General features: G+C 44.8%; 1 protein-coding gene across 2 annotated transcripts in view; it reads right to left on the bottom strand.

Annotated features, from left to right (window-relative positions):
- RNF180 (ring finger protein 180) overlaps positions 1 to 14,531 on the bottom strand; it is a 334,052-nt gene that overhangs the window by 230,745 nt on the left and 88,776 nt on the right. Inside the window, exon 1 of one of the 2 annotated variants that reach the window (XM_080972744.1) lies at positions 5,334 to 5,338. The exons of the other annotated variant lie outside the window; for it this stretch is intronic. The gene's annotated coding sequence lies outside the window, so the exon portion shown is untranslated. Of the gene's footprint in view, positions 1 to 5,333; positions 5,339 to 14,531 lie in introns of those variants that run through there. 2 annotated transcript variants of the gene reach the window in all.

Raw genomic sequence — 14,531 nt, 5'->3', positions numbered from 1 at the left:
TCAGTAACTGAAATAAATGCCATAAAGATGATTTAAGAGGAAGGACAAAGAAGTACTGAACCACTACTTAAATGAGATTGAGTCAGAAGCACACAATAAAGTGGTACCTCAGGTTAAGAACTTAATTTGTTCTGGAGGTCTGTTCTTAACCTGAAACTGTTCTTAACCTGAGGCACCACTTTAGCTAATGAGGCCTCCCGCTGCTGCCGCGCCGCCACCGCACAATTTCTGTTCTCATCCTGAAGCAAAGTTCTTAAGCCGAGGTACTATTTCTGGGTTAGCGGAGTCTGTAACCTGAAGAGTCTGTAACCTGAAGCGTCTGTAACCCGAGGTACCACTGTAGTTATTTCTGAGAAAGTAGCGTGATACCGGAGATCTCCTTTGCCCATGATGTGTATGTAGGACATGGGCATTGCATTCTTGTCTCTGATTTTTTGGTAGCGACCAAAAAACTTTTAAGGTCAAGGATGGCAGTGGTAGTCAAGAAATGTGGTGCATCATGGAAAAGGGTGGCTCTGAACTCTCTTAAAAACTGACCTGTCTCCAGCGTTTTGGTTAAGGGTGAGGAACCTGTGGCTGTAAAGCTGTTGTGGGACTCCAACTCCTGCCAGCCCCTGCCACCTTGGCCAATTAGCAGGGATGGTTGGAGATGTAGTCCAATAGCATAATATAACAACAACAACAACAACAACAACAACAACAACAATTTACTATTTATACCCCGCCCATCTGGCTGGGCCTCCCCAGCCACTCTGGGTGGCTTCCATAGAAATCAAAAATACAGTAAAATATCACACGTTAAAAACTTCCCTGAACAGGGCTGCCTTAAGATGTCTTCTGAATGTCAGGTAGTTGTTTATTGCTTTGACATCTGCTGGAAGGGCGTTCCACAGGGTGGGCGCCACTACCGAGAAGGCCCTCTGCCTGGTTCCCTGTAGCTTTGCTTCTCGCAATGAGGGAACTGCCAGAAGGCCCTCGGCGCTGGACCTCAGTGTCCGGGCAGAACGATGGCGGTGGAGACGCTCCTTCAGGTATACTGGACCGAGGCCGTTTAGGGCTTTAAACGTCAGCACCAACACTTTGAATTGTGCTCGGAAACGTACTGGGAGCCAATGTAGGTCTTTCAAGACCGGTGTTATATGGTCTCGGCGGCCGCCCCCAGTCACCAGTCTAGCTGCCGCATTCTGGATTAGTTGTAGTTTCCGAGTCACCTTCAAAGGTAGCCCCACGTAGAGCGCATTGCAGTAGTCCAAGCGGGAGATAACCAGAGCATGCACCACTCTGGCGAGACAGTCCGCAGGCAGATAGGGTCTCAGCCTACGTACCAGATGGAGCTGGTAAACAGCTGCCCTGGACACAGATTTGACCTGTGCTCCATGGACAGCTGTGAGTCCAAAATGACTCCCAGGCTGCGCACCTGGTCCTTCAGGGGCACAGTTACCCCATTCAGGACCAGGGAATCCTCCACACCTGCCCGCCTCCTGTTCCCCCAAAACAGTACTTCTGTCTTGTCAGGATTCAACCTCAATCTGTTAGCCACCATCCATCCTCCAACCGCCTCCAGACACTCACACAGGACCTTCACCACCATACGGAGGTTCACAGGTCCCCTAGCCTTGCTTTAGGCAAATAAGCAATGTAAGTACATGCAGAGAATCACCAGAAATTGGAGTCGCAGTGGCTTGACTTTCCTTTGGCAGTCTGTTTCAGAGCAAATTTTAGGAATAATGAAATGAGAAATGAGTTAAAGGCAAGTTCTCTACTCAGAAAGCTATTTTCAAAAAGCTCATTTTTGTAAAAAGAGCAGAAATTGAATGATAGGAACTACAGTTTCAAGGTTATTGAATGGAATATTGTACCATAGTACCTTTTGAAAAAGGCAATATAATTCTCTACCTGCTCTGGGACACATAATGTAATACAAAGAACACAATTTCTGGCATTCTGGTATAAAGTAAGGAGCAGGTGGAGTCTGTGAGTAGTGCCACACCGAAGCCAAAGATAGGTTATTTGTAGATTAATGACATGATCCTCGCCTAATAGAGACATCATTGCTGTTGGGTCAGAATACTGAATTCTATACCTGGGGATGTAGGAGAGAGCTGGGGAATTGTGGATGCTGTTGGATTCCAACTTCCATCAGAGACTTCTGGGTTGGCGCCTCCAGGCAATGGCGGAGTTCCTCCGATCGGGAGGAATTTGCTCCGCGGAAATTAGGGTCTGACCGCCACAGCGAAGGCAGAGACCCACTGAAATCACAGGTGGGAGAAGCCTGTGAACTTGGGATTCGGCTGGCACCCTTTGCGCCTCCCCTACTCGCCGGGAAACCCTGATTTGGGGATCCAGAGCGAAGTGGGGTGAATGGCGCAGTGCTTCGAATTGACTGCTTCTTTCACGGAGTGAAGCCGCATCGCTGTTGCCGGAGAGCGCTGACTTTTTCCTGTGGACAATTGGCTTTTAAACAACTACCCGTGAGTAGAACGGAAAATCCTTAAATTCATTAATTTGGCATCGAAACGGGAAGGTTCTAAACAGGAAGTCCGCCTTCCTTTTTTGTAAACAGACTGAAGCAAAGAAGTTGCAAGTTAAAGCCTTGGAAAGTTTATTTTTGTAAAGGATTAAATCTCCATCGGTTAAAACTATTAAACCCCCCTTGGAAGCAGGAGAAGAGGGGGCGAAATTTGGACCTAGTGAGCCTGCAGGAGAGAGTGAAAAACCAAATTACCACTGCTCCGAACCTGGAAACGGGCTGCCAGAAAGAGTGACGTTTTTTGACAGCTAGCAATAAGAGAAATATATTGTTTCCATTGTACTCATCTGCGTTTAAAAGGTAGGAAAAGAAACTATCTTTATAGTTTAAACTGTGTTTGAAAGGATTGTTACAAGTGGAGACTGTTTCCCTCTAGAGGGAGCTTTTGAAACAGTTACAAGAGTGGAGTTGGGGTTTTTCCAGTTGCAAGATAAGAACTGTGTGAAATAGAGATCGACCTTGGACTTTAAGAATGTTGACAAAAGGAGCCTTAGTGACTGTATTATGTAAGATAAGCTATTCGTTGGAACAGCTCCACAAGAAGACGGACGCTATGAATACCAAACTTGAGAACTTGGGACAAAAAGTGACTAATTTGGAACAAAAAGTGACCATTAATACAGAAATTGTTCAGGATTTGACACAGGAACCTACCTTGACAGGACAAACTGGGGAGAAGACGAAGGAGAATGTTGGTGTTGTTAAACCTAAAATAATACAATTGGAAGCCCCAGTTTTACAGAGGCAAACTGAGGACTATAAGTGGAGGCCCTTTATGAATGAATATAGAAAAAGTCAGAATTTGAAGATTGGAGCCCTGCTTGGATTGAAGAAGGAAGGTTGGATAGACTCTTTCATGCAAAGATTTACTGACCTTTGGGTCCTGAATCTGGGTCAGGAGGTGATTGGAGCTGTGGGGGCCTTTGGATCTGGGGGAGCCTTGAAACATGATTTGAGATATTGTATGGACACTGGTTTTAGCTGTGGAGAGTTGGTTGGTCTGTCGAGAGGGAATGGGGGCATGGTTGGGTCGCCCCCCCCCAAGACCTGCGCTTCAGCACCCTCAGCATCAAAGAATATGAAGAAAAACTGCAGAAGGGACTTGGAAAAGATTTAAGAGCCTCGGACAGAAGATCTCCAGGTTGATGAACTATATGGAATGGACAGAAATGACTGGCAGAATCCGAGACCAGGGAGAAGAGATGGTGGTAGAAGATTGGGAAAGTTTAAAGTTTATATATAGAAATATTGTAAATTTAATGAGTGTTAGAAAATTGTTGGAATGAAATTTTATGGCTTTAGCAGAAATGTTATAAGGAGTTAGGTATAAATAAGTATTTCAGTATTAATGGAAAATAAGGTACAAAATATGTTAAGATATTCATAATGATAAAAATAGAGAAAGATGGAAAGGAATTGCTGAAACACGTAATAGAAGTGGAATACAAAAAGGGAGGTGAGAGGAGGTCGATGAAATAAGGGAATGAAAGATAGAGTAATGAAATGGTATGATATATGTTTTTAAATTGTTGTTCTTTTGCTTTGTTTAGTTTAGTGTGTTAAGGTTGTGTTTTGTATTGTTTATTGTATTGTATTGTATTGTTTTTTCTTTTCTTTCTCTCTTTTTTCTGCTTTGCTCTATTTTGTCTTTTTCTTTCACCTATTTTCTTCTTTCTTCTTTTCTTGTAAGTTTTAAAAGCAATAAAGATTATTAAAAAAAAAAAAAAGGATTCCAACTTCCATCATCCCTGACCATAGGCCATGCTCCAAACCATAGTTAACATTAACCACAGTTTGCCCTGGTTCAGATATAATTAGCTGTCGTTAGTAGAAAATGGAAGCAAGATTTTCTGACCTCCTCCTCATGGCTGTACTGGGGGACAAGAGGGGATGGAGGATGTGTGAACCTTAGGTTAGCACAGTCTCCTTTCTATAGCAGTAAACCATGATGTTTTTGGACAGCAACTCTCATAACCCCTGACCATTGACCATATTGTCTGGGGCTGAGGGGAGTTGGGGACATAGGTCCCCTACCACTAGTATAAAATGCTTATTTTACTTTAAATTATGATGATGATTAATAATAATTTATACCCCACCCATGGGAGGCTTTTAATATTCTGTTTTTAACAAAATATTAAAAACACAATAAAACATCATGAGTGCTCACTGGAAGGACAGATAGTGAAGCTGAGGCTCCAATACTTTGGCCACCTCATGAGAAGAGAAGACTCCCTGGAAAAGACCCTGATGTTGGGAAAGACTGAGGGCACAAGGAGAAGGGGACGACAGAGGACGAGATGGTTGGACAGTGTTCTTGAAGCTACCAGCATGAGTTTGACCAAACTGCGGAAGGCGGTGGAAGACAGGAGTGCCTGGTGTGCTCTGGTCCATGGGGTCACGAAGAGTTGGACACAACTAAACGACTAAACAACAACAAAAACATCAAACATTAAAAACTTCCCTAAACAGGGCTGCCTTCAGATGTCTTCTAAAAGTCAGATAGTTCTTTATCTCCTTGACATCTGATGGGAGGGCGTTCCACAGGGTGGGCGCCACTACTGAGAAGGCCCTCTGCCTGGTTCCCTGTAACCACATTCTCGGAGTGAGGGAACCACCAGAAGACTCTCGGCGCTGGACCTCAGTGTCCGGGCAGAATGATGGGGGTGGAGACGCTCCTTCAGGTATACAGGACTGAGGCTGTTTAGGGCTTTAAAGGTGAGCACCAACACTTTGAATTGTGCTCAGAAAAGTACTGGAAGCCAATGCATGATATGGTCTCAATGGCCACTCCCAGTCATCAGTATATCTGCCACATTCTGGATTAATGGTAGTTTCTGGGCAACCTTCAAAGGTAGCCCCATGTAGAGCAAGTTGCAGTAGTCTAAGCAGGAGATAACTAGAGCATGCACTACTCTGGCGAAATAGTCTGTGGGCAGGTAGGGTCTCAGCCTGTGTACCAGACTTGGCCCAGACCGCCCTTCAAATGGAGTATTAAATAGGGAAAGGACCATAGCTCAGTGGTAGAGCATACTTGCAGGTGGTTCCAAATTCAATATCTGGCATCCCCAGGTAAGACTTGGAGAGACTCATACCTTAAAACTGTGAATCCAAGCTGTCTTGAAGTGAGATGGGCAAGAACATACGAAGAGCATAGTCTGACATATGAATTGGACCAAAGCCTCATCTAGTCTTGCGTCCTGTTCTTACAGCGGCCAACCAGAGCAAGATCTGAGCACAGCGGCACTCTTCCCACTTGTGTTGCCCGGCAACTGGCATTCAGAGGCATACTACCCTCCTCTACCTCATTAATTGGATGTCTCTGTCTTGGCGTACCAACATGTTCTTCTCATGTGACTTTCATTCCAGCTTCAAATGGGAGGGGGCAAATCCACTGTCCATGAAATGTGGTACAGTGGCAATGTCTGTGCCATGCATACAGTGTTCAACCCTAGTCCGACAGTTACACTGCCAAGATAGCAGGATGCTGCGCTCCATGTCTTTGGTAGGATGCTGTGATGGTAATGAGATTGTGTGACATATGTTTTGGATCAGAGTTCAAGAATACCCAAAACATATGGTGTGGCTTGCAAAAGGATTTAGCCATCACATTAAATAAAACCTCCTGCTCAGATGAATGGACCCATCGAGTTCCATTTTATGCCTCTGCTGTTGACTTTTCTGTACCTGATATTGTCAAAGGGAAAATGACAGGGAAAATCATGTTCTCCAACCACTTATACCATGTGATGATGGGGAAGGGGGTGAATGTGTTCCAGCCCTTGATGAGCAAAAGGCCTTGGGACCAATGAGACTTAATGACCATCAACCATAATTGTTCATTACTTAAATGATGAAATCATCCATCATGCAAATAGTAGGACTGGGAACACAAGGCCATTACATTGGCCCCAGTGCATCAGGCCAGCGGTCCATCTTGTTAAGTGCTATCCAGGAGTGGATTCTTCTTGACTTCCAGACCTTTACAGTTTGGTGCTTCAGTGCACCAGCTCTCAGGCGTGTTTGATGCAAAACCAATGGAATCCATTGCTTTGCAGCTTTCTTGGGCTGCACCCAAGAACACCATTATGTAAGAGACCACATATCACGTGTGTATATTTCTCAGGAATGCCACTATTGCTTTGGCTTTTAGGAGGGTAAAATAGAGTGAGGAATGAGTTATAAAAAGCAGTTACCACAAACGCTTTGAAAATCTGCTGCTAGGAGGCACTCTGAGCACCTTCCAACAGCGGAGTCCAGCCACACTGGAAGGCATGGGTTTGGGTCTTCTGCTGCATAGTGTCATAGAAAGGAGAAAGGAGATGTTAGTATTTCATGCCTCCAATGCTGCAGATGAGATTGTTCACATGCCTGTCTGGGACGAGTCCAAGAAAGGAAGACGGTCTTAACTCTTCCACTGTGGGTACTATTACAATGTACTTTTGCTTTTATTTCTGTCTGTTTGTTCTCTCGGAGCTGGAGAGAACAGATCCCATTATGCCTTTGTCTGTACATAGTGTGTAAATAAATAGTAGATTAGATCTACGATGTCTTGCTCTTCTTGCTGTGTTTTGCCAGAAGATTAGTGTGCCTATACTAGCTGGTATATGTCGCTGAGCACACTGGAGAGGAGGGGAGAATACCTTCTCCAGAGCTGCGCATACTGGAGGACGCTTGCAGTTCTGGGGGCTTGCAGGCTCACTCCCAGGGCGTTTTTCCAACAGGTAGCTCAGGGGCACAACAGGCTGGTTTGAGAGTGGCCCTGAAGTAGACGTTTGCAGGGTCTCTGCAATCTACAGGCTCCACATCCACATACAGTCCTCCTCTAATAATGACAAACATTTACCTAGAAAACATGAACAACAGCAGTTGCGTTTCTGATAAATCCATTGCCTACAACATGAATTTTCCTCCAGCTCATTTTTACATGATTGGGAATATTCAGGAGTTGGGAAAGAGTAATCAGGAGTTGATTTTTGCCATGTGGAAATGATTTTTGGATCAGCTTTAGCCACATTAAGACAAACCTGGGCTGCTCTTATTGCCACCTATATACATTATTCATCATGCCAACAGCAAGTCTAATTCGTGCTTGATCTTGAAATGTATTTTTAGCCATGCTGGCTCCCTCTGTTTCTTCCTTCCCCATTTTCTCTTCCTAGCCTTGAAGCCCCAAATACACAAAAGATTATTTTATCCTTTAATATGTGCCCCATTAGCAACCCCAAAGAGCTTTATATTAAATCGTTTAATCCTTTAACTCCCTTAATTAAGCTCAGTCTATTTAAAGTTGCTATAAATATCTTCTGGGGGTTATGTATATATGAATTATCATTATGTGATGAATATTTAATGTATAGACTTATTGTATAATAAGCCTTCAAAATGGTAATCCCAAATCAAGTAAAAAAATTAGAAAAGACATTGAAGGAAGGATGCTACGGAATTCTGAAATAAAAGGCCAGTGAATGGAGTAAATAAAATAAAAAACGTAAAAAAGACACAGCAGCATGCAGTTATTTGTTAATACAGGTTTGCCTTGTTTTGTGAAGAAGGCATGTTGGTCTGCAATGCTTTGGCCAATTGCATTCAGAAGATAATTCCATGTTGAACCGTTCTTATCACCAGTCTCTCTTTTACTGTTCTGTAGTTTTAGGTTTTAGTTTTATGGGACGCGGGTGGCGCTGTGGTCTAAACCACTGAGCCTTGGGTTTGCTGATCAAAAGGTTGGCGGTACGAATCCCTGCGATGGGGTGAGCCCCCGTTGCTCGGTCCCAGCTCCTGCCAACCTAGAAGTTTGAAAGCACGCCCCAAAGTGCAAGTAAATTAATAGGTACCGCTCCGACAGGAAGGTAAACGGCATTTCTGTGTGCTGCTCTGGTGTAGGTGTTCTATTGCGCCAGAAGTGGCTTAGTCATGCTTGCCACATGACCCGGAAAAACTGTCTGTGGAGCGGACAAAGGCTGGCTCCCTCGGCCTGTAAAGCGAGATGAGCGCCACAACCCCAGAGTCATTCGCGACTGGACTTAACTGTCAGGGGTCCCTTTACCTTTAGTTTTAGGGAAGTATGTGTAGCATGAAGTATATGTTTACTAAATGCCGGTCTCCAATGCTTAATCAGTTTGAGGGCATCCCAGGGGCCATAGGACACTGTGTACTTATCCCTCTTTGGGCAGAAAAGAAAGGTCCACCAACAGAGAAGGATAAATGCTGTGGAGGTCATAGATATGCAAAGGATTGTACCGTGAAGATTCAGTAGCTTTCTCCATGTAAACCACAGGTGGGGAATCTATGGCACTCCAGATATGCTTGGGCCACAGCACTGGGCAGGACAGACAACAGAAAGTGCTTCTTCACACAGCACATAGTTAAACTATGGAACTGGCTTCCTCAAGAAGTAGTGATGGTCACCAACTTGGATGGTTTTGGAAGAGAATTAGACAAATTTATGGAGTATAAAGCTATCAATGGCTATTAGCCATGATGGCTATGTTCTGCCTCCACAGTTGGAGCCAGATGCTGGGATTCACATGTGGGGAGAAGGATATTGCATTCAGGTCCTTCTTGTGAGCTTCCCACAGGCTTCTAGTTGGCCACTGTGAGAACAGGATGTTGGACTAGACAGGCCATTGACCCAATCTAGCAGTTTATTCTTATGTTCCTATGTTGGAATTGGAGTTGAACAATCTGGAGAGTCAAGTTCTTCACCCTTGATGTAAACCAGGGATGGGTAATTTGTGGCCTTCTAGGTGTTGTTGGATTACATTTCCCATAATCCAACCATGGTTGGAAAGCTCTGCTGCCATGACTCAGGTTCTGGTGCTACTGCTTAAGCAATAAGGGCAAAAGCTCCATGGGTGTGTTAGGGGAGAATCAGGAATGACTAGATCCGAAGTCCACTCATTCCCCCAGACATATCCCTGGAGTAGGGTGAGCATATCCCTGGAAAGTATCCCCATGAGGCAGACATATCCCCAGACATATCGCTGGAATAGGGATGGGGGGAGGGAACTACATGAGCCCTGGAGCTGGCAAAGTTATTTGTTCTCCATTTGGAAACAATTTGGGGAAAATGTGTAATGGCGAGAGGAGGAGAATGGGAAAAGCTGCCCCTCTATCTTTTGCTTTGGTTGGTGCAAGCGACTCCAGCTCCCATCACCCATGCTGACTGAGGCTAATGGGAATTGAAGTCCAGCAACCCCTGGAGGGGTACAGCTTCTCCATTCCTGCTATAATTGAATTCATCATGCAGTCCGGTTGGCAAGACATGTGCAAGACTTTACAGGATCCTGGACAGACAGGTATTTAAAAATAATAATTAGGCAGTCTGATTACTTGGAAAGACCAGTTATATGTATTCTGCCCAACCCTACCCTCAGGTCATGAACCACTTCACTATGTCACATACCCACTTTCTTTGTTGATATTCTAGTGTTTCTATAGAGAAATAATTCCCAAGGGTGTTTTATAACAAAAATAAATGTTCTAACAAAATTAAATCTATGATGCTGCTTGAAACCAGATAGCAACGAAATGCGAACAGCACAAACAAGAAAAAAATAAATCTAAAATGAAACAAATAAACCAAAGCCAAGGAATTATGTCTACATTATTCTGGATTTTCCACAGCTGCTTGAAAAACAAATACCGTAGATGGCCAGGGTGATAAAGAGGCAGTTGGCAGTTGGTGTCATGAAAAGTTCTCCTGCTCCAACACTCATTTGTGGGGTACCTCAGGGTTCTGTCCTCTCCCCCATGCTTTTTAACATCTATATGAAGCCGCTGGGAGAGATCATCAGGGGGTTGGGGCTGGGTGTTCATCAATATGCAGATGATACCCAGCTCTACCTCTCTTTCAAATCTGAACCAGTGAAGGCGGTGAAGGTCCTGTGTGAGTGCCTGGAGGCGGTTGGAGGATGGATGGCGGCTAACAGATGGAGGTTGAATCCTGACAACACAGAAGTACTGTTTTTAGGAGAGAGGGTGTGGGTGGGTGTGGAGGACTCCCTGGTCCTGAATGGGGAAACTGTGCCCCTGAAGGACCAGGTGCACAGTCTGGGACTCATTTTGGACACACAGCTATCCATGGAGGCGCAGGTCAATTCTGTGTCCAGAGCAGCTGTCTACCAGCTCCATCTGGTATGCATGCTGAGACCCTACCTGCCTGCGGACTGCCTCGCAAGAGTGGTGCATGGTCTGGTTATCTCCTGCTTGGACTACTGCAATGCGCTCTACATGGGGCTACCTTTGAAGGTGACCCAGAAACTACAACTAATCCAGAATGCGGCAGCTAGACTGATGACTGGGAGCAGCTGCCGAGACCACATAACACTGGTCTTGAAAGACCTACACTGGCTCCCAGTACATTTCCGAGCACAATTCAAAGTATTGGTGCTGACCTTTAAAGCCCTAAACGGCCTCGGTCCAGTATACCTGAAGGAGCATCTCCACCCCATCATTCTGCCTGGACACTGAGGTCCAGTGCCAAGGGTCTTCTGGCAGTTCCCTCAATGCGAGATGTGAGGTTTGGACTGGTCAGTTCAAGAGGGCTCTACCACACCCAGAGCCATGTGCATACTGTTGCTAAGCCTGGATAGCCTAGATAGCTCAGTTGGTTAGAGCGTGATGCCAAGGTAGCAGGTTTTATCCCCATATGGGACACTTGCATATTCCTGCATTGCAGTGGGTTGCACTAGATGATTCTTAGGGTCTTCCAGCTCTACGGTTCTCTATTTCTATGCTTTTCAGTATGAAAATTGAGGATAGGGTGCAGGGCAAATCACCCTTGTACTTTTGTTGTTGTATGGTCCAGGCGAAGTTAAGCACTTTAACCAACCCTTGGGAAAACTACATCTCACATGATCCTTCAGCTTTCGCACCTCTTGTGCAGCTGTTACCTGGCACTGAAGGGAAATGGAGGGAAAAACATGAAAGAGATGAATCATTTTTCAATTCTCCCTGCACACCTACTAAGTAAATTTAGCTGTGCATTTTGAGGATCAGGCCTTTTAGAAACACTGAAGAACTTGCTATGCATAGGAATGAAAACTGCATCGCGTACTCCAAAAAAATAAATTGTGTGTGAGTGTGTGGGATTCCATAGCTAGGTGATGCTTTGCTCCTTCTGCTTATACATGGATAAATCTCTGTGTTTGATTGAGCTGAGGTTTGCCTGTGGAAAGATTTCAGGTAGCAAAGAGAGAGATTACGGTGTGCCTGGCTAAGGGATAATATAAGTTAACGTGACAGAGTCAAAGCTTTTGCTTGATTATTTTCCACTGGAAACACAGCTGGCATGACTTTTTGTTTGAGTGGCCTGTTGCTCAGTCGTGCAGACAGCATCCCTTAAGGCTCCTTGTAAGCTCATTGCAGAGTTCATGAATAAAAGGGTTGTTTTCTTAAAGGTGTCAGTCGGAAAAATTGCAATGTGATCCTGCTGTAATGTGCATACTTCAAAACTGGAAATCAAGTATAAGCCAAGTTTTATGATGGTGGTTTAAGAAAATATTTTAAAATTATTTCTAAACAAATTGTATATCAGGGACCTGATTCGTCAACTAGGAGGTCTGGAGAGATGTAAATGCAACAATTGCAATCTTTGAGTCATAGTTTAAATTCATCAGTGTAGATGATAAATCAAAGAAATTATAGTCAAAGAAGTCAAGGCTGTAATCCTATACCCATGCATAGGTTTGCAATCCAGTAACACATTCCTGAGAGTAAAGTCATAATGAAGTCAAACATGAGGTGCCCGTGAAAGTTCAAAGGGTATTGCTATAACCAACCATTAGCTGAGAGATAGCAACAGGGACTTCGTTTGAAAGTGCGCTCTCAGAGCCAATTAGATGATTGGCAGTGGAAGCACCCCTTCAAAGAGGCATGTCCTATTATTATTATTATTTTAATTTATCTACTGCCTTTCATCCAGGGGTTACAGGGCAGTTTAGAGTAGAAAAAAGCATGTTCTCCTTCATGGAGAGCATGTGTTGCGGTGGGGGCCTCCAGGACACTCCAAAGTTGGGGGCGTGCTAATTGATCATTGGCCACTGATGCGATTGGGGCTTCCCTTGTTGTTGGGAAGAAGTTAATGTTGCCATTTGTTGATTGACAGCCAGAAATGCTAAAACTCCTTGCACGAGGCTAGGGCTTCCTCTTTTCGCCCGTGCATCGGATTGCCCGTTCCCCCCTCCCTAGAATTAGGGTTGTTCGCTTTGACCTTGCTATGCCTGTCATGGGATCGTCTGCTCTTGGGGCAGGGCCCGGTAGGAATTTTGTCCATCTGGCTGATTGGCTGGGGCCATTTGGTTTTTGCCTACTGTGTAGCAAATCATCACAACTTGTAAGGTTGCGGTTAGGCATTGGTTTATGGTTTGGTTGGTTGAGGGGCATGGATTGGCTGTGCCTGCCCCTCTAATGCTGCTGCTGCAAGGGATTCCGTTAAAGGAATTGGGGGCTAACTATTGCTTGTCCACTCTGTCAAGGGGGCTCGGGCCATAGCAATGAGCTCCTGGTTGCATTTGGGGAGGGCTGAGGGCAGGTTCCCTACTCCGTCGCTACCCCCAAGTGTATTCCCCTTTTCTGACTTTCGCATTGTGTGGAATGTCAGTCTGTCCCCCATGGTGGGGGCAAATAGTCGCAACCAATGCCTAAGCAACCACTCACATTTTTGTATTTTAATAAAGTTGTGGCCAAAATTATGCCAAAAACCTTAAACAAAAAATTATGTGTGATGTGTGAGTTATTGGGGTGGCCCTGGGGACCTCGACATGCAACACAAAAATACATAACATAATAGCAGACAAAACACATACCCCTCCCCCCCAGTTTAAAGGGCCAATTCAATTAGCTAAAGGCCCAGTGGCTAAAAAATGCAAGGGAGGTGCCAGGTGAGTCTCCTTGGGGAGAGTGTTCCACAAACAGGGAGCCACCGCAGAAAAGGCCTGCCACCCTCTGGACCTCTCATGGAGGAGGCACGTGAAGAAAGGCCTTAGATGATGATGGCAGGGTCCAGGTTGATACTGCTGCTGTAGGAGAGGGACTTTGAGCAACACCGTGGGACGGGGTGTTTCTAGAACTAAGGTGAAACTGTGAAGCTCCCTTGTCATTTTTGCTATTGCATGCTACATGGTGTGTAAGTAATTTTTGTTACAGTATTTACAGTATTGGAATGTGAGTTTTTTTGGTATGTTGTTATATTTTCTGTTGTTTTGCTATGCTATAAAACCGTTGCTATGTTATTTTGAAATTATATTTGCAGTGTTCGTTCGAAATGCATCCCTGCTTCTTTGTTGTAAGCTGCTTTGAGCACGATTTCTTTTGTGGAAAAGTGTCATACAAATAGATGAGTGAATATAGGGAGAGGCGGTCCTTGAGGTATTGGGATCCTGAGCAGTGTGAAGCAGATTGCGTTGCAATTGCTTGCACAAATGAGCAGCGTTGTGTGTGTGAAAGGGCTCTGTTCTAGCAAGCAGTTTCAATGCAAACTGCTTTGCACTAATGGAGCTAGTCCCTTTGAAGGGGTGCCCATGCTGATCATCAGCTGATTGATGGTGGAAGCACACCTTCAAAGGGGCTTGCTGCATTATCACAAAGGAGTTTGCATTGCATCCTCTTGTTAAGACAGTGCTCTCCCCATTTTAGCAAGTGTTTCCAATGCAATCTGCTGTGTACTAATGGAGCAACCCCCTTTGAAGGTGGAGTCCCACTGCCAAACAGCTGATTGTCAGTGGGAGCAGCCCTTTAAGGAGGCATGCTCCATTAGCACACAGCAGATTGCATTGAAAACGTTTGCTAAAATTGAGCTCCCCTCCCTCTGTGCAGTGTAAAGCGTACTAGACCAGATGAACAAACAGGCTGGTGTAGTCTAAGGCAGCTTCTTATGGGAGCTTGGAAGTCTGTGATTCACTCTTAGCTCCCACTGCTGTAATTTGGGGGTTAATGAGCTCCCCTTAAGATCTGTTGTGAGGATGAGTGAGAAAATACATGTGAAATGCTGAGTAGG

Source organism: Podarcis pityusensis (assembly GCF_964106645.2).
Source record: "Podarcis pityusensis genome assembly, chromosome: 11".
Taxonomy (NCBI): Eukaryota; Metazoa; Chordata; class Lepidosauria; order Squamata; family Lacertidae; genus Podarcis; species Podarcis pityusensis.
This window is presented reverse-complemented; position numbering and strand designations above follow the sequence as displayed.